This window comes from Haemaphysalis longicornis, unplaced genomic scaffold, assembly GCF_048455015.1.
Source record: "Haemaphysalis longicornis isolate Haplotype H1 unplaced genomic scaffold, Haemaphysalis longicornis Haplotype H1 scaffold_2, whole genome shotgun sequence".
In the NCBI taxonomy this organism is placed as follows: domain Eukaryota; kingdom Metazoa; phylum Arthropoda; class Arachnida; order Ixodida; family Ixodidae; genus Haemaphysalis; species Haemaphysalis longicornis.
The window spans coordinates 212,792,100-212,812,098 of NW_027526295.1; the positions used below are offsets into that span (position 1 = coordinate 212,792,100).

A 19,999-nucleotide genomic window follows, 5' to 3' on the forward strand; every position below is an offset into this window, starting at 1 on the left:
GCAGCGTTTTCCCTGGCCAAGTTATGGACGCTCTAGACGCTGTCATGTATTTGAAAGACAAAATTTCTTATCCCACCCATGTTTTTCGACACCTTTGAGGGATAGGAAGTTGAGAGCGAGCACGAGGAAGAGATGCCCAGAGAAGAGGGAAAAGGTACATGACCCTATAGTGTGCTTTGAGTCTAGGTAGCGAGGGAAGAGCAGGGGCTGTTTCCCCTAAGACCAGAAGTTGCAAACGAATGCCTCTCCTTGAGGCACACTGGACCTTATCAGCAGCGACGGCAATGAAGGGCGTTTTCCTGAACCGCCCATAGAGAGGGAGCTTGTGCAGAGTGCTGCATCATTTTCTTAAACGCTAGAACTTTAGAGCAGAAGCTTGAATCTTCGGAGTATATAGAATTGGAACATCATGATGGTAGCGCACTTGCACATGGACACTAAGAAAAGAGATGACAAACCCCAGCCTTGACTCACAACTTATTTTTTAATTAGAAGAGACACACATTTAAATACTACAACCTAAGCCCATGTGACTACACATCATACATGCGTCAAAATCCATCGTGTTATTTCCAAAACGTGACAGGCACGAACAAACTGTGTGAATGAAGGCGCGTGTTTTATGTTCACGGCAGAGAGTGATTTCTAAATTCAAACTCACTTTCATGTAAATGAAGCGAAGGCACACTAAAGCACCACGTCCTTTTTTTTCTTATGTTATATGCCTCGATAATCTCGCGTGTTAATTTATCCCTGTGCACAGGCAGTATCACTGTTTCCTGGTACGCAGGCTCGCATTTGCACTCTGAAACGTGCTGAGCCACGTGCGAGTAGGTGTTGCCTCCTAAAGACCGTTTATCCTTCAACAACCAAACATTAATACATCTACTTGTCTGTCCAATATACGCATGATCACATGGAAATGATATAAGGTAGACAACACACGTTTTGAAAGGTACATAAGGAGACACATGCTTCACCCCGCAACCATTTCAAGCGCCACGCCACATGCCTTTGAGCTTCCTATCGACAGATCCACAAATTTTGCAATGTTTATTGGGTGCTGAAAAAACAACCCTCACATCAAAGCGACCCGCAACAGCGGAGCTATCTGCGCATGCCGGCTTCTACGGACAACCACGCTAATTTGGCAGGCGGTATTTCCCACGAAGCTTCCGCCGGCTCCGTTGACTCGGAACAGCACCAAAAGTGGCTACACCACAACGGCAGCCCGCAGCCGGTGGACGACTCTCCGCAGAGCGACGACCTGGACCTCGACGAGTTCGCGGAAGACACACAACCGCTGGTGCACGATAGGCCTGGCTAACCATCGATCGGCAAACAAAACAAGGGGCCTGCCCGAATCATTTCTTGTGCTCGTTAGTGGCTTGCTTCTATGCCGCCCTCATCCGGATGGTAATAAAAGCAGCGTATGTAAAACCGTTCAACGCAGAAATTTGGGCTACTTGGTGATACCACTTCGACATGGTAAAAAGCGCACTAGACGGGGACAGAAGAAAAAACAGTGACTCGGGACGAGCGCTAATTTAAATTTTCATGAACCGCGGTGAAAAGCTTAGGTCCCCAGTCCAACACATTTTGCACATTTAGTGCTCGTCCCGTGTCACTGTCTTTTCTTCTGCCCCCGTCTAGTGCGCTTTTTACCATGTCGAAGTACGTAAAACCGATGCAGCCTCTTCTCCGCTGCAATCAGCATTCGTCGACGGCGCGCTCGAGTAAGCGCGTTGCCCGCGCGTCGGACTGGAGGACCCAATGCGCATTGAAATAGCAGGCAGTGATCGTGAGATGCGGTCCATGATATGCTTGGTGTAAATGCATGAGTCAATAAACATGCCCAACGCAGCGCTGCTAATTATGAGTTCTTTTCATGGTTAGTGCGAATGTTTTCATGCTATAAATAGTTTTTGGTTCCCCAGAAGGTTTTGGTGCACGCCAGCCTGCTGCAACATGGACCGATAGAAAAATCGTAACAGGTTTGAATAGTCTAAGCAAGCATATGCGCTCTAATCATAATAAGCCGGAAGTGAAGTCTAAAATAAAGTAAGTTAAAATGTGAAGGTTATGGTGAAATTCGTTTCGATGCTTTTCTTATTACAGATAAATCTAAAAGTTGCAAGTTGAATGCTACCTCTGGGATCGCAGTTTGTGAGTCTTTACAACGAAACGTACAAAATCTTCTGTGAGTTCACTAACAAGATCAAGACGTCAGCCGTGCCAATTTTCACCAATACCACATTCTTGTATGTCATGCGTCATTTGTGCGCTGACACGGGACTCTAGAAGCAATGGTACGTATAATTAACATTGATGCATCCATCTTCCATCAGAGCGAAATCTACGGCCCATGATGATTTCTCTTCTACCTAGTAGGCTTTCAAACGATGCGTTCAACTTAAGTAGGGCACCCTAAATTAAATCTTTTTCACAGTGAAAGCTCCTGCACGAGTGGTCATGATTCTCGTTTCAGACTAGAGGAGACTATATAGGTGCTATCACCGGAACTTCCGAACTGGCAAAAGACTTTGGTTTAATTAAGGTAAGTGTTTGGCGGTGCCCCACTGAGATACTGGCGACGGCACACGGCTACAGGCGTACGCCGAGCGAAGTTAATGGACTAATTACAGCTGTCGTTGTAAAATTAAACATAATTTCGTCACGTATCCACCTTGCGGCACGACATACTTCCACCTTACGGGGTGAAAAGTAAGCCGTCGCTACGTGGCTGCAGCTGAACTGCCGCTAAGAAAATATTCCGGGAACTTTATCAGGAGATTAGGTGCGAAGACAAAGCTAGTAAGCCGTGGTTCCTGGAAGGCGCTAGCAGCACAGCAGCCTCTTTAAGCAAGGGCACTCTCTTCGAGAGTTTCGCAGAAACGGTGTGGAGACGCCGAGGGCCCTCCTTGTAATCGGCTTCGTGCGCGGTTTTCGACCGGATTACAAGCCTAAAATCCCTGGAGAGGAACTCCACCTTAATCCTCAGCCTTAATGAGCATCATAGCCACTGCCGCCGCCGCCGCCACCACCGCCGTGATGGCGAAGTGTACAAGAAGAGCGCGTATTGTGTATAGGATATAGAGTGGAGGGAGCCATCTGCCCTCACCACTACCTGCTTCCTCCCCATATCTACTTCCCTTTTGCGTCCTATCCTTAGGCTCCGAACTTTGCCGAGGATCCCGGTACGAAGTCAGCGAGGATTAAACAAAAAGCGTAAAAAGCTTCCTGGCATCTCTTGGGAAGCTTTATTTTATCTTAACATTCGCTTTATAAGCATCCCTTGCCACCAGGCCCCGGCCAAGCGGTATACCAGGCCCTATTTTTCTTGGAAAAACCGTCTTAAGTGCTATTTGGTTCTTCCGACGTACTGCGCTGATACGGTGTACGCCGAAGATCAGGAAATTGCGCGATATCCGGTGCACCAGTGAGAGCATATAAGTGTCCAAATAAAAGCACGTTTTCTTTTGAGGTAAGAAAAAGTGATTAGTTCTCGAGCATATGTGAACAAAGAGCAATTGAAGTGGAAGCTGAGTTCCGTGAATCCGTTTATATATTGTAGTATAGGTGAAGGGAGCCACACCGGCGAATTATGGGCCCGTTACGAAGGCTGAATCACCTTAATGCTTGATGCGTCGCACATGAACCGTTTCACGGCCGTTGCGACGTTGGTATGACGACGACGTTAGAGGCTCAACAACATAGTTTACAGGAGACGCATTTTCGACTACGTGTGATGGATCATGGTTCAGTTAAAACCTGGTGTAATGGAGTCACATGGAACCGGGAATAATTTTGTTAAATCGAGAACTTTCTAACATCGGGACTGTCATTTTAAACGCAGTTGATTCCATACATTTGATGTCTAAAGGGAAGCGAATCCCAGCAGCTACTATGACATCGTAGTTTCGACGGCCGCGGTGCTTGGCTCCCGATAATTTAGCAATGCGCTAAAAGTGCGAGGTAAAATAATAAACCAGCCGTGGCTTGCCCTAAAGTGGTCACACCGTGGCAGATGTGGGAACCACAACGCTTTTTGCTGAACCACTTCCCCGCCGAGCGAGACGTTCTTGGCTCTCATATCCTTGAACCACGCAACGAGAGCTTTCTCCGACTTCTCGTTCGGGGTAGTCTTAAGGTTGTTTTTATTCAACCGAATTCAAGGCGAACTGTCATGAATTATGACATCCTTTCCTTCAAGGTTCAGGAAAACATCCGGGCCGGGACGCTGTGGTCTACGGAAACGGAGTTGCCGAGTCTATCTAGTAAGGCTCTGTAAAAACAAAAGCACATGTCCCGTTTTTCTTTTTTTTTTCTGACCCGTTCTTCTTTGTGGCTTCCTTAACGAAACACGTTCGAAATTGCTGCTTTTTTAAAAGTGTCTGCTTCTGGAAATACCCCGCTAAATCGGAAGTGGCGTTGAATCCGTTTCGATAGGTGGAGTTGATAAAAAGCATTCAGCCGTATAAGCACGAGCGGGAAATCCGAATTTTATAGACTTTGCCTAAACGCAGAAATTCTGATCTGCCTGAATGACCTTCTGTCTGCCCGTCTGTCTGTCTGTCTGCATCTCGATTCAGCCACCTGGCCAAAGCAAACAAGAAGCTGCGCAATAATCTTATATACCCACAGCCAAATCTAAATGTCCAAGTCCGGTGCTAGTGCTCATATTTATCAACACTGTTGAACAAGAACAAGACACTAACCAAATATAAGGCAGAAAATAAATAGATATGTTCCACGTTCTGCTTGGCACACTTGTGGAGTAGGGCAACGTGGTTCTATAAACGTTGTATTAAGGTCGCTCGATTCACGCGCGTCTACCACGTACGGCAGCGCTGGCATCGAGGCACCCGACTTGGAGCAGTGGAACGCGGTAAATTTAAATTGACTTGAGCAAACCTCTAGCGTATTATCTAGGCAGTAACGAGGCGGGAGAGGAACAGCGTGAGAGGTGAGCGAGAAAGAGATGGAAGGCATTTATTTGGCAGGGGCGCTAGTATCGCCTTTCGTCGGCATTTGCAACGAGAGGAGCATATACGCAGTGTTACGAATCGGCCAGCGCGGCAGTACTTCCCCGCATCACTCCTCGGCTGTGCGGAGAAGCCACTCGTGCTCCTTCTAAAACAGGCGCAATCATGTCGGCAACAAGTTGCGACAAGCCGCGTCAGACGCTTCGCTTTGGGCGCATTTCAAAACTTCGGCGGCTGCCTGCGAGGCTCGTCTCCACGAACTTCAAGGACACAGAGGCCCCGTCGATCGCAATGGAGTCCTCCTCTCTCCCCTCTCTCGGACTCAACGTGCCCGAGGCTATGAACGACTAACGAACTTTCTTTCCTCCATGGGAAAGAGCGTTGTGTGTGTCGGTGACGTTCGTGGCGTGTTCCAGCTTGTTGGCATTTGACCGTTATCGCTTTTGGGTATAAATAGAGCTGCCCAAGCGTTGTAAACCATTACTGTTAGAGCAGCGAATCAATGTTGTCGCTCTGCTCGAGTCCTGTATTGTAACCTCGCCCGTCGGGGCATTGTTCTTTGGCTTCGGCTCACCTCTCGCTATGAAGTAGACAGTTACGTTAGCCTACGGCTTCTGGACTTCTTCACGGCTGCAACAGCGGCTGGCCGCTCGCATCATACACGCTACCACTCGTATGTCGGAGGCCACGGAGCTCGGATCGGGTGCCCCCGCCCGGTCGCAACAACTGGTTGGCAGCGGTCGGATGGCAACTTCGTAACACCTGAAGCCAGCGGTGCGAGACCCAACACCATGGATGTCAAGGCGGCTGCGGACTTCGCAGAATTCACGGCGGTCAAGGGTAAGTGCGGGACTTTTCTTCACTGAGTTTTACCAGGCTTCTGAGGATAGCTGGTAGGGAGTGTGTTTTTGTCGCATGGGTTATTCGCGCAAAACATTTTTGGAGCAGTGGGAAAGCAGTACTCTAGACCGGCCATGAATTTGAAAGCGTTGAAAAAACCGCAGTTGTTGGTGGAGCTTGCAAAAGAGTTGCGCTTGGATGTTACGGACGCGCTGAGAAAGCCAGAGCTGATACAGGCTATACTCGCTGTCGGGGCTGACGATGAGGAGCTGTCGGAATGCATTGAGCTGGTCAATGGCAGGGAGACCGCGAAACGTCAGGCCGCCGAGGCGGAGGCTGAGCGCCAGCGTAAGGAACGCGAGGAAAGAAGTCGAGTACGGCAGCTCGAGAGGCAGAAACTACAACAGGAACGCGAGGAACGAAAGCGAGTAGAGGAGCTCGAGTGGCAGAAACAAGAGCAGGAACGCAAGCTCAAGCACGAGGAAAAGATGCGATGGTACACCCTCGATATCGAGCGAATCCGAAGGGAAAGAAAGAAGCTCGAAAGAGAGAGACTCTAACGGGAGAACAAGCACCTAGAGCATGAAATTCAACTCGGGCAGCAAGAAGTGCAGCCCGAGTTAGAATTGTTGCTCGAAAAAGACCTCGTTGTCGAGGAAAGCACCGTGCAGCGCTGCCAGTAGCGACGCTCAGGAGCGCGAGTCGGAGGCGACGGTTGAGGCCCAGCAGCGTGGCAAGGTTATTGAGAGAGATAACGACGGCACATTAGCTCAGACTGTCGGCAGACGCGGCAGAGGGCAGTGCGTGTCCACTGAGTGCGATAATGTGTCGGCGTTTGTTTCGGAGATCTCGGCGGAGTGTTCGGACGGTTCAAATTCGCGGGAGGCCTTGGGAACGGCTACCGACTTGAACGTGCACATTTCGCGATATAGCGACGTTTCGCAGGAATGCGTAAACGATGAGGTTACCGAGAGGCCGCACGAGTCCGCTGAAACGGAAGTTGTTCTTTCGGACGGTAGTGCGCAAACGAGCGACGTGGTGGGAAAGCCTGCAGCCGAGGCAGCGAACGGTTTGCACAGTTCAGTCGGGAGTCATGACGATCTCGCCACTGAGCAAGCCGATTCCGTCCTGCCACCAGCTCAGGTAGCTGACTTCGAGCAACGGCCAGCCGAGCTCGTAGGGATTCAGGTGTCTGGGGCGGCTGAGCCGTCTTTTGAGACAGACAGGCTTGGATCTAGTGTAGCCTTGACAGCCGCAACACAGAACGAAAACACCCTTCGGTGTTCGCTTGCTGAGGGTGTGGCGAAAAAGGCGATGGACGCCGAGATAGGGTCTGTTGGAAGCTACGAGGTGTGTAATGAGCACGTCGTGCCCTTGTCACTCCCAGCTGATTCTCCCGACGCTAGGCCAATATGGGCTAAGCTAGTTGAGATTTCGGTGGCGCCTGTGGGTGAGCCGAAGTCAAGAACCGATCAGCCTAGAGGAGAGAACTTAAACACGTTCTGATGTTCGCTTGCCGAACGCGTTGGTGAAAAGGCGAACAAGAAGGATAGAGGGAAAATTTCCGCACGTATTTATGGCGCATGTTTCAGTGCGGGCACGCCAAGGGGCAAAGCCGTGAGTTTGCATCGCGCCAAGGGAACGCCGCCTCCAGGAAGGAGTGCGCGCCTTACGTTCGAACGCTGGAAAATCTCGCTCGCTCCTCCGCGCGCTCGACTGTTGTCGAAAAGAACGGCCGGTGTCCTCTCACGCCGTCGCAGCAGCGTTCAGAGAACGGCTGCACCTAAAGTGCGGTACAAAAAGGGGAAACTGAATGGCAATGCTGATGGCTTAAGTCGGAGCCCTGAAGGCAAGAAATGGCCTGTAGACGCCTGACTTTCTCAATTTCATTATTTATCCTGACGCAGGTTTCGCCCTTTACGATTGCATTTTTTTTGTGTGGGACATTTCCAACCACGCGAAATGTTACCTGCCAAGTTTGTCGCTTGTCTAAAGTACTGCTGGGCAAAAGTATAACTAGAGTAGTTAGTTGTTCGCGTACTTTTCGCAACTAAAAGCCTGGTAGATCTTCAGTGTGGATTTGTCTTCGCACTTGCCGGCGATGCGGTTGCGTCTTTCTGTGTTGTTCTGTTGCTTGCCTGACCAAGCCAGAGACGTTCTTGGGGAGCCACTACTTGTCCAGTGACCCGCCCGGTGAAGCTCCAGCACGGTGTCGTACAGCCCAGGCCTGGAGTCGAGCGTCTGCCGAGCACTTCACTTCGACAGCATCCCTCCGGACAACGGTTGAAGACCCTTATCCATCGGGATCTCGGACCCCCGGCGGAGAAGCTGTTACGAATCTGCCAGCGCCGCAGTACTTCCCCGCATCACTCCTCGGCTGTGCGGAGAAGCCACTCGTGCTCCTTCTAAAACAGGCGCAATCATGTCGGCAACAAGTTGCGACAAGCCGCGTCAGACGCTTCGCTTTGGGCGCATTTCAAAACTTCGGCGGCTGCCTGCGAGGCTCGTCTCCACGAACTTCAAGGACACAGAGGCCCCGTCGATCGCAATGGAGTCCTCCTCTCTCCCCTCTCTCAGACTCAACGTGCCCGAGGCTATGAACGACTAACGAACTTTCTTTCCTCCATGGGAAAGAGCGTTGTGTGTGTCGGTGACGTTCGTGGCGTGTTCCAGCTTGTTGGCATTTGACCTTTATCGCTTTTGGGTATAAATAGAGCTGCCCAAGCGTTGTAAACCATTCCTGTTACAGCAGCGAATCGATGTTGTCGCTCTGCTGGAGTCCTGTATTGTAACCTCGCCCGTCGGAGCATTGTTCTTTGGCTTCGGCTCACCTCTCGCTATGAAGTAGACAGTTACGTTAGCCTACGGCTTCTGGACTTCTTCACGGCTGCAACAGCGGCTGGCCGCTCGCATCATACACGCTACCACTCGTATGTCGGAGGCCACGGAGCTCGGATCGGGTGCCCCCGCCCGGTCGCAACAGCAACCATTTTTTGATGATATCGGGGAATTCTTAATATTGGGTTTCGTTAGATCGCGTTCTGACTGTAGTTGGATTCCGGTATTGTAAGAGGGTGTTACGAGGATGCAACATCGTACTCGTTGAAATCTCGCTTCCTTTGTACAAGTTTCAAGAACACTCCGCGGGTGCGCCACACCAAGGAGCCACTCTCAAATAATTAGGCCGCTCACCTATGGTCTTTGTCCAAGGCTGTGGTATTAGTAAGACGTGGCGTTATTAAAAGAAAAAAAATATTTTGAGAGCGCCAGTAAGCCGGCAAGAAATATTAATTTATTGTAGATATTAGCTCCACAAAGACGAAAAGCTGGCTACTTCCGAGATATAGAAAAGTAGAGAGTTGTCTTGAGAAACCACAAAATTATTCACAAAAATTACAATTAAGGCCTAAGTAGACCGGCGAATACAATGATCGCTCAAGCCGAACCATATTTTGCCCCACCTCATTCTTGCATTTGCCGGCTTTGCTCGGTGTACCAAGGCAGGATTCGTCACGCTTATCTTATCCATGCTTCCCTCGGTTTCTCGCAGGATGATGCATGCAAATGGTTTTCAACGCCAAGCTCAGTGTTCCCCCTCATGCAATCTATACGCCGCTTTTCGTCGTGATCAATGTATCACCTTCGTTTCCCATCCTGTCGTCCACCATTTGATCCATATTGAAGCCCCTGAGCACAACGCTAAGAGCTGCACACATGAATGAAAACAGGTGTGGAGAAGCGCATGTGCGTCTCGCAACCCATTTAGAGCTTCGATTCAACCCCCTCCATTTCCACGTCTTCCTCCCTTCAGCGTTCCCAGCTTCGATCGGCGCTCTATAAACAGGAACCGCGCACGGCGCGCTCTCAGCGTCTCAACAAATTGCTCGCTATGGCTCGTGCTCACACCCCAAACTATCGCCGTAACGGAATAGCAAAAACCGAGCGCCCGAGTCGGCGCGCGATGTAGCAGCAGGTTCCCTGACGTAGGCAGCAAGGGTAGAAGAATCTGACGAAGACTAGTCGAGCAAAAAATACTGAACTGAAAGCGACCGAGGAAACCTGGGACGTCTGCCATAGCGACGATGCACAAGGGGCATCCTTCCCTCGGAATCGAGGCACGTAACATAGGCAAAGCGTTTCGCTCACTCAGCTGTGCCACGCGTGTGCCTCCCATCGATTGCGGACTCACGGCGTCGCGCTGATAACGTAATGCAGTTTCCGTACACGGATGGCGGGAAACGAACTGCGCGTTCTTTCACTCGGCTAGAGTGCCGGTCGCGCGCATGATGTGGAGGCGTCGCAATTGATCCGAACTTCGTTTATATTGGGAAAAACAGGAAAGTGGACAAGGGGTACGTGTTGCAAAGCTTGACCTGCCACCTTTCAGGGCAACGATGCGTCAAAGGAGGAGTAACAAGGTAGCAAAGAGAGGGAGGACGTTGAGAGTGAACACTGCCTTGACGAGGAACAGGAAAAAGTCGTTGTCGGGTGATGTGGAAAGTCGGGTGATGTGGAAAAGTAGGGCCATTGTGATACACCGTAGTAACAGCAGTACGAGAGAGCGACCGCGAGAGACGAATAGGAGGAGAAAAAACTGCGGTTGATTCCTCTGTCTTAGGAAACGGTAAAACACGAAAGTTAAATGGGCAGTCAAATCTGAAGTTGAGCATGATTTGCGGGTCGGCGGCTGTCTTGTTGGTGTGCTTGGCGAGTGGCGTCCTGCTGGCGGGACACTTCGGCAAACGTGTACTGGCGTCATTTCCCTGACGGATATGACGTCAGTGAAATCTTGGTGTATCCCGGCATAAAACACTTTCGTCTTAAAATATAAAAAACCGAAAACGAGCAACCCGAAGTATAACGTACTCTTTACTACTAAAGGTTGCTTCCCCGCAAGAAGATCTGTGTGGAGGGGTGTATCCTTTTCAAGCCGCTTGCTTCGTTGTACTGGCGTCGTTTCGCGACGGATATGACGTATGTGAAATCTTCGTGAATCCCAGAATAAAACATTTTCGTAGTAAAAAGGAAGATGGTGGCGTGTAGAGGCAGCAGAGGATATGCTGTGTTGTAACAGTGTTCGCCTAACCTCTTGGGCCTTCCGACGTCATTTGCAGCGAAGTCCGCAGAGAAGCCGCCAATTTCTTTTTTGCCATTTTGTTCAAATGGCTGACCGCAACCAAATTATCATATGTAACTGTCTTGTTATATGGACACTTCGCAAAATATCTACCCTAAACCAATCTGCAGTGTTCATGGTTGCTATTGCCGATGTTGCTTTCTTGCGCACGCCTTTCTTGCCCGTATTGTAAGTGAGATGGCGCCACTTACGTAAAGATATTGCACCCAAAATATTTTCAGTGTTTAAGACAGAGTGTAGACCGAAATTCAGGCTCGCGTGGTTGGAAATGAAACTTGTGCTGGACCCATCCGATCTAGTTATTCGTGAAGGATCTCGAACAATATGCTTGCGTTCTTCTTTCGTGAGACTGGGTTAAAAAAACAAAGCACACTCCTCTATGCCTCTAAAAACATGGTCCTCCAATGCAACTCCGGGCTCGTTTTCCAGGCATTTAGGCACGACTTAAAGATGTACGCAAATGGGAACAGAAAAGTATACCAAATGGGGAAAAAAAAAAGTGGTGACTCGCCATGCCCAAGTATTCGCCTTTCTTTATGACTGCAACTGAGCGTTTTGTATATCTACGTGCCCGATAAACACATCCGACAGGCAGCTGGTTAAAAAGGTCGGGTTGTTCCCGGTTCGTTTTCGATTACTTCCTGGTGTTGTGGAGGCACGAATCATTCTCTCCCTCGGAAGCAAAACAGTAAATTCCCAGCCTAAAGATGAACAAAAACAGAGGACTGGTAGAATAGGCAGCGCTGGAGGGGGCACCATGCAGGAAGGCAAAACAGACTTCTCCCGAAAGGTCGTCTGCCACCATTCATTTTCCACGCCGGGACGCGAAAACAAACAACTCTCTTCGCTCGTATCTTCGGCTTTGTACGTTCCAGTGAGCTTACCGGGTTACCAAAAATAATGAAAGAGTGGCACCGAAAACGAAGAAGTACTCTGACAACCGTGAAGAAAAAAGGGGGTAAGAGTGAAAATGCATTTTTCATTTGGACCTGAGCAGTGCACGCAGTTGCTTTTCCGCTTCACGAACTTGTTTTCTTCGACGTCTTCCACAAGGAATGTCTCATTCAGCGAGAGAGAACGGAGGAGCCGCGAATGTTGGCCAGCCGTGGAGCTATACACGTTGACTTTCTGATTTCCCCATGTTCATCTTCTGACCTGAAAGGTTTGTCTTCCCTCATTCGCGTCATAGGAGCAAATTATATTTTCGGTACAACCTACCTAGCACAACAGCAGCAAATGTTGCAGCAAATAAGTTAATAAATAAATATATTTTAATATGTAAATAAATAAATCATGTGGCACACGCCTTTACAAGCCAAAAGAGAGTTCGGCTCTAGACCAAGCTAGGAAGTAAAGAGCGCGCACACACACACACACACACACACACAACACACAGACAGACAGACAGACAGACACGCACGCACGCACGCACGCACACAGGCACACATACACACACTCACACTCCCGCGAGCACGCAGGCACGTGACTTTCAAATTTACGTATCAAATATTTTAGAATCTTTCACACCTACTGCTAGTTCTTGACGATTGTAATGAATATATTGCAGGGCCAGTTGAAAACGCAATTTTCGGTTTTATCACGTTAAATTTATAAGCGATTTTAGGAAACTATTTTTCCAACGACATTCATGCAAATGTAGCCGTTTTTTTTGCCACCTATTTCTACCTTCTCGTGCTTTTCTGTCGACAAAACTGCCGCTCTAAAATATAGCCTGACGCCTGTTTACGCCTCTTTTCTCTAAGCAGACTCACTCCGAAATTAATACCACCAGAAGTGAGAAACGTGTGTCCGGCAGCTACACATAGTGAAAACCCGGGTCGCATGCGGCACAGTCGGTCCTTCCGGTACGCAAACTCGCACTTGTGTTTCGAATGCCTCTTACTTGAGGCTATATCATCAATGGTCCCTCACCAGCCCATAAGCGCAGTCCAGATTTCGGATTCCGCGGTAACCAGACCCGGTGCAAGAAAGCAAGCAGGCTTGGTAACGGAGCTGTTAGCTGAGCCAACAAAGCCCCAGGGAAGACGCACTCGCCGGCAGCTAGCCGGCTGGCTGCAGTGAACGTTACCTTGCCGACTCAAGAGCGCTTTTACTTTCAGTGCTTTTCCGTAAACTATCTTTCTGTTTACCGGGACAGGTACTAGTTTTTTTATGTTCATGATATTGACCATCGCGTTTCTTGAGAACCAGCGATACTGTCCCTATTTCATTTACGAGATAAAGTGGTGAGCTTAGAACTGTTTGTTTCCGGCCAGCATAGTTAGCTATGTGTCATACACAATACATTTTCTGAGGTATGCTAATCGATAACCCTTTTCTGAATAATTTCTGCGAAATTTCTGCCGCTTACATGCTTTAGCACTTTCAACAACCGAGTGCAGCAAGCCCGCCCCTTTACTTGATCGTATCACTTTTTAACTATGAGACAAAATGCATCGATCTATTCCCGACTGTATTTAAGGAATCATTAGCCATTACATTCCGTGAAGACAGACGACCGGCGAATCTGAGTGGACCCAATATTGACCTAAAGTGCAAGCCAATTTATTCTCTTGATTGGTGCTCATTGTGACGAAAAGTACCCACACGCGTTTATTGTCTTCGTCGGTGGTAATTCTATATATTTTTTTTCATCGATGGGTGATTATTTTTTCGTCGTGATGGTTTAAGCGAAGGGTTTTACACGTACCACCCACTTGTACATTTTCCATGTCGCCTGCGTTTCATACACGCTTCATTAGCGTTTCGCAGTTAGAAACATGGCACCTGCTTTTTGTGATGCGTTCTCCGCCCGGCTTCGTTGGTCGTCTTGCCTGGTTTGCCACGTGCGTTTTCCGTTTTCTGCACATTTTTCATTGGTGGCTGCTGCCCGCCGGCGCCTATTGCACTCCCTCATTTGATCTCGCCGTAGCTCTTCGTAGGCGCGTTGCTCCTCGGGAGCCCGCAAATTACTTTATTACGTGAAATTCAAAAGGGGGAACGGCAACTTTTCCAGTTGCAGAAAGTGGTCAGCCAAAGAACAGCAAAAAAAAAAAAAAAACACGCGAACTAACAACCAGGCAAACGCATACACACGAACGTCTCGCGCTATGGAAAGCCTCTCATTTCAAAGACACATGCAGCCCCTCCAGTTTTTGTTCCTTAGCTGTAAAATGAATTGCAATTTCTCCATTTTTTCTTGCCCACCATCGCATGGGAAATATTAAGCATGGTGTCGACGCCCGCAGTGCACATTCGTTCTCAATTAAAAAAAAATTAACTGGGAATATAACTGCTCAAAAATAAAATTCTCCGAATGGCAATGATTTTCGACGTAAAGCTTGGCTAATCATCATGAGGGATTTCTATGGAGGTGGCGGTAAACGTCTAATTTCACAAAGGCGCCGAAAAACGAAAGATTTTTTTTTTTGACATATCAGCCCAAAACAAAAAAATGCCAACGCGAACCATGACTTTAGGGTTCCCGTGACGCTTACTTCTTTTCACTGAAAGGCGCAGGTGAACAATGCTCTGATTTTCAGCTTTAAAAAGACCAAAAATGTCAAGTACTGGCCGTTTCTAGAGCTGCAATCCTGCTGTGACAATGGAAGTGAAACTCTTCTGCGATGTATGTATTGCCTTTTTCAAAGAAGTCACGAAAGTACCGCTATTTTTTCCGTCCTCCTTTTGCAGTAAAATCCGAACTCTGCACTACCTTTAAGGAGTACAACGGCTGCCTTCAATTCATTTTCTTTTGCGCCGCCAAGGTGTCTGCGCGTAGCAAGGCTGTCCGTGCAGAAAGTAGAACATTAGAAAGCAGTGTCGCCTGGCAAGAAGAGAAAATTAGGTGTCCCTAATCACGATGACGACAATGCTGTTTGGTACATGCCGCACATTTTCAAACCATGTCTTACACTTCCCCTCATGTGTTCTTTTTACTAGTCTTGTTAGCATTGAACCCCGCATTACCGGCCCCCGAGAGGTAACCTCTGTGCAGGCGGAAGAGCTGCTTTGTTCTTGAGCCTTTTCCGATAACGAGAGCTGGCTCTGCAGCATACATTCACTCAGTTCCCGGTTCGGGCCTTTGTCCCCAATTTTCGTATCCCCGACGCTGTCGCTTTGTCCTTGCCCTGCCTATTAAGTTAAATACACCTTGACAAGAAGCTTTCGAAGGCCCGGGCCCATCGCGTTCCAACGGTGTGGGTCAAGCGTGACCTGAACAATCCCTGGCACCTGTCGCCCTTCCAGGCATCGTCCTTCACCGAGAACTTTTCGCTACGTTTTGTTGTTTCCGTGAACGTTTTCTTTCCTTCATGTATTTTGATCCACGGTGTTTTTGTCTCCTGTTATCTCATCTTCTTTATGTACTTCCATTGTTATCTTATTCTTTTCTTCATTACTGTATACGTTCCCTTAATTGTTTTGTTTATTTCGTTTCGGCTTCAGTACACCTCGAGAGACACCGCCCAAGTTCGATGAAGCAGCACCCGATGATAAGCCACTAAAAAAGCAAGCCCAAGAAAAGCGGAAATTTCGGACATCTTTGGCCGTGATCCACACAAATAATGCGTGGGCACGCTAGGCCTTTCGTGAGCGTAGCTGTGACCAAGCCATTATTTCGTTTTGTGCAGGACTTCTTGCAGTGCGTTGTTGGAACCGAAGTAAAGCTCGCCTCCCACGTCGCATCACCCTACACCAGCTGCACCAGAAGGATCGACCCTCCCTGACCTCTTCGTTATTTTTCAATATCCTATTCACATAGGGAAGAACTCACGAGAGGTTCTGATGTCATGGTTTTTGAAGCCTCTCCGCCTACTTGGGATGTGCATGAAGCCCGCTATTCTCATTACACTCTCTCCTGTGGCGTCTTGCCACCTCTGAAACTGCTTCCGTTCATACAGGAGCTGATCGTGAATACCGGCGCGCGCGAATTTGGAAGAAGTTGGAGGATGCTAAAGAACCCGTAGTAAATCAGGGGTAACAACGAAGCGCGACGCCCTCCTGGACATTCTCGGGGGCGTTGTGGGGCCAAAAAATGACGTAACGTACTACAGCCACATTTTTTGCGAAGCATGGGGTGATACTAGCGGCCTTTCTTAAGTATTCTTTCCTCCATGCATACACCATATATGGGTCTCTGGCATCATCGGAATTGTTGCCCCTCAAGCAGACGCTACAGGATGTTACCTTCAATTGGTATGGCGGTCTTAAACAAGAGTGTCTTTGACCAAGCCGTTCTCGTGCCTCGTTTAGGGCTCCTGTCTCTGAGTTGATGAAAAGGTGGTACTCACAGTGCATGCTTTCACATGAGTTTACTCCGCCTGCTATGAATTTGTGTATGTATCGCCACGTTTTCCCGCGCAAAAATGAGCGAACTATGCCTCGAAGCCTCTGGTTTTTTGAGATCGACAAAACTTGCGACACCCAGTAGACAGCGTATGTATTAGTAATTTGTAATATAGAGATAATTTAGGACTCATCTGACAACCGCAAATCTCCATTACTATAAAAACAAAAATAAACCGTTAGATTGCTCGAAAGCAAGTTAGACCTACTGAATAAAGAAAAGTAGAAATTTCAACCAATATCAAAAGGTTACCATCCAGTGTTGTGTCGCCATTGACTCGGACGGGGCTTTAATCACACTACTTCGGCACTGGCGATGAAACCACCCGTAGCCTTGGGGAAGAGTGGTTAACACGGTAGGCAGAATTATTTTAAATCGTCTGCCACCTTCTGCCGAAATACCGACAATGTCTATGACATTGTCGGTATTTCGGCAGAAATAAATTTTATAAATCCCACCTTAGCACCACCATTGACAATGTCAAAACGTTATCTTAACACTGAGAGCAGTGGTACATTGGAGAAGAAAACAACAAAAAAAGGTCACTCCTCTCTGTCTATCATCAATAGTATGCCCCATCAGGATTTTTAGCAATGGTATGCACGTGCGATTCATATTCATTGTCTCAATGATTCTTTTTAATGAACGATAATCATGTGCTGAAAACTGGACTGTAATAATCTGATTCAGCGCCCGGATGTATGTGAGACGTTTATTGGTTTTACTGCTTGTACATAGTTGATTTGTCGATTTCATTGTGATTTCTCATACTTTCCAAATTCATTTCTTTCTCTTGTTGTCCCCAGTACCCCCCCCCCCCCCCCCCCAGTGGGAAATAGCAGGCCAAAGATCATTTTGTCAAACCGACCTCCTCTTTTTTTCAATAACGTTTACTCTCTCTCATATGAAGAAAAATCCTGCTCCAGTGCAAGACATAACACGAAGGAAAGCAAATCTTGGGCTTCAACATTGTTCTTTCCAGGTCCGTTCTTTGTTCTGCAATGCTTTTAAATCTTTGAGAGTATGTACCAACTCGCCTAAACCACAACTTCAACGGTCTTAGACCTGTATTTTTTTAGACCAGCCTAGGAGAAAAGTGGTGTCTGTCTCTGCCGGAAGAATGTCAGTATTACTGCAGCGCATCAATGAAGCAACAGAGATAAAAAACTACTTCGTGGAGCTGTATGAATGAAACGTTGCGTAAATGAACAGACGGCGGACACCTTGGTCGTGTTTCTTCTTACTGCATGGTGTGATTGAGAGACTCAAACAGCGTCCTGAATTCTATTGCCAGTGGAAGCTTAAACATTACAAACAAAGGGTTTCGTTTTACTGACACCAAAATTGTGACCGGATGAATTCGCGTTTTTTTCAGCTCCATGACGCTGCTGAAGTTGTAATTTGAAAGCGAAATATTGAGTGTATTAAGATATGCCATTACTAATGTGGGAAATCTAACAGAAATCATGAGGCTGTTATCAAGCCCATCCTGCACGCTTTTCTCCAGCAAGTACAGTAAAAAAACGAACCTTTATTTACCCTACATCACGTTTTGCTGGTGCCAGGACAGCGCAAAGTGCCCTTACAAATGGCATCGTTTTTTCAGCACACAAGCGACTTATTTTCCCCAAATAAACATTTCGTCTACATCCTTGTTCGATTATAATAAACGAATATTTCTGGTCATTGGTACTTTACCTCAATAACACTGTAGGTGAGAAACATAGTTCAACGCACGTTTGTACGAACAATACTCAATATGATTATTGAGTTTCTGCATAAAACATCTGATTTTCCATATGTTGCGTCTAGTTTTGATCTTTTTATGTGGGTGCCCTGTATTGTTTCTCACGAAAGCGTCCTCGCCCTCGATTCAAGGACTCCGTTGTGTTGTCCTGCACGCAAATACGTGATAGGGCTTCTAATACGAACTTGATGAGCGACGCGCGATACGTACTACAAACGGTGGACACCGGGCGTGACTAGCATCACGAGGGGCACACCGCTGACTCGTTTGTGTTCTCCCTAGTGGCGCCGGATAGGACAACAACAGCATGGACAACGGGAAAAGGTTTTCACGTCGGTGCGACAAAGGTGTACACGCTGCTGTTGCTTCACTTCAATTGCCTCCTCTGTTGCTCTACTGGTCCTACGGACAACCGTGTAGTAAATAGATAGATAAACTGACCTCTTGAACGTTTTCGCGGCACAACATTTTTACGATATAATTTAAGTGGGGCTCACTTATTTGCTTCACAAAGAAGCATTAAAAGGGACAATGAATACAAAATATAAGTTTCCTTTATTCGAAAGATTTGGTGTCTTGCGGTGCCCCCAGTGCTTGTCCGGCAGCGAACGATGCTTTTCTCATTGCGAAATTAAATAATTGAAGCCAAAATTTCTGGTACTTCAGCTGAATCGTGTTTCGTCACGCCTGGTATGAGGTTTTCAGGGCAGGTACTTAAGCGAAGTTAGTATGACGACTAGGGCAGCAGCGAACGGCGAAACACTTTGTTTACCGTCAGTCCTCGTAGATGGCGCTAAGATACTGCTCAGGACCACTGTCCGCACTCGTTTTGTTTTAGACCGGAACTGTACGTGGCTAATTTTTGTTACGGCTGATAGGAATGGTTCCGTGAAACATTGGGTTGCTCGACAGAGTCACCGAAGACGATGTCGCTTATGCCCGTTGACAGTGTAAGCTCAACGTGCGGACGGCTGGGCAACTGTAACCGGCACAGTGAGCGCAGTACGCACTGGTGCTTCTGTGTTTACGTGTGCGTTCACAACTTCCATTGTTTACCCCACCATTTGTACTGTTATAAAAAGAATATGTATTAATGTAACTGCAAGTAGCTCGTTCTGCAAGCTTATGAGCCCTGCCTAACTTGCGTTTGCTTTTGCCGGCCTCAGCCAATCGCAGAGATGCCCATAATAAGTCCTTGGTTTTAGTGCGGAGAATAAACTAGTGGGTCGCATGTCTATTCTCCTGTTTCTTAATTATATAATTATATATTCTGATGTCGTTATGAGTGAAAATGGAATTATGCTGCTACGAAATGTTGTAGCTCTCACTCCTATCTGTGATTACCCTTTTTTACGTAGCTTGGAAGCAATAACGACCCCCCGTTCTATATTTTTAGAGGCTTTACAGAACACCACATAGTCGACACTCATTCGTAACAATCCTCTAATGCGCGTGGTATTGGGCGGGTGCTTCTTGACTCAATTAAAGATTCCGAAAACCGAAAACATCAGAACGTGAAACCGGAGAAGGAAGCTTTGAGCAGCCTCCGCTGCGTGAAGCAGCAAAAACAAAACGTGACCGGATGAAGCGGAGGAGTCGCTGCGACGTGCGACATCGGTGTGAAGCGCCGCATTTAATTACGTGGGCACAAGACCCCACAATTCTACGGGGCTCTCCTCGCGAAGGAATCACAGTTCATATTCGATTGCACGTATTTGCGTCTTACCGTGTTAGCATCCAGATTTAATCCACCGGCACCACAACGCGAGCAACATCATTCGTGTCAGATTCAGTCAGAACATGTCGTGGCACGTTCCGAAGCAGTGCAACCCTCAAGAGAGGGCAAAATTAAAAAAAAAACACTGTATGAAGAACACGAAATTGACGTCCGCTTGCAACACACGCTCTGAAAAGACAGCCTCAAACAGAAAGATTCCATGATG

At 47.8% G+C, this 19,999-nt stretch overlaps 1 pseudogene; it reads left to right on the forward strand.

The window, feature by feature from the left end:
* The first annotated feature begins 1,117 nt into the window (after window positions 1–1,117).
* Window positions 1,118–19,999, forward strand: part of LOC144168489 (uncharacterized) — a 34,728-nt pseudogene continuing 15,846 nt past the window's right edge.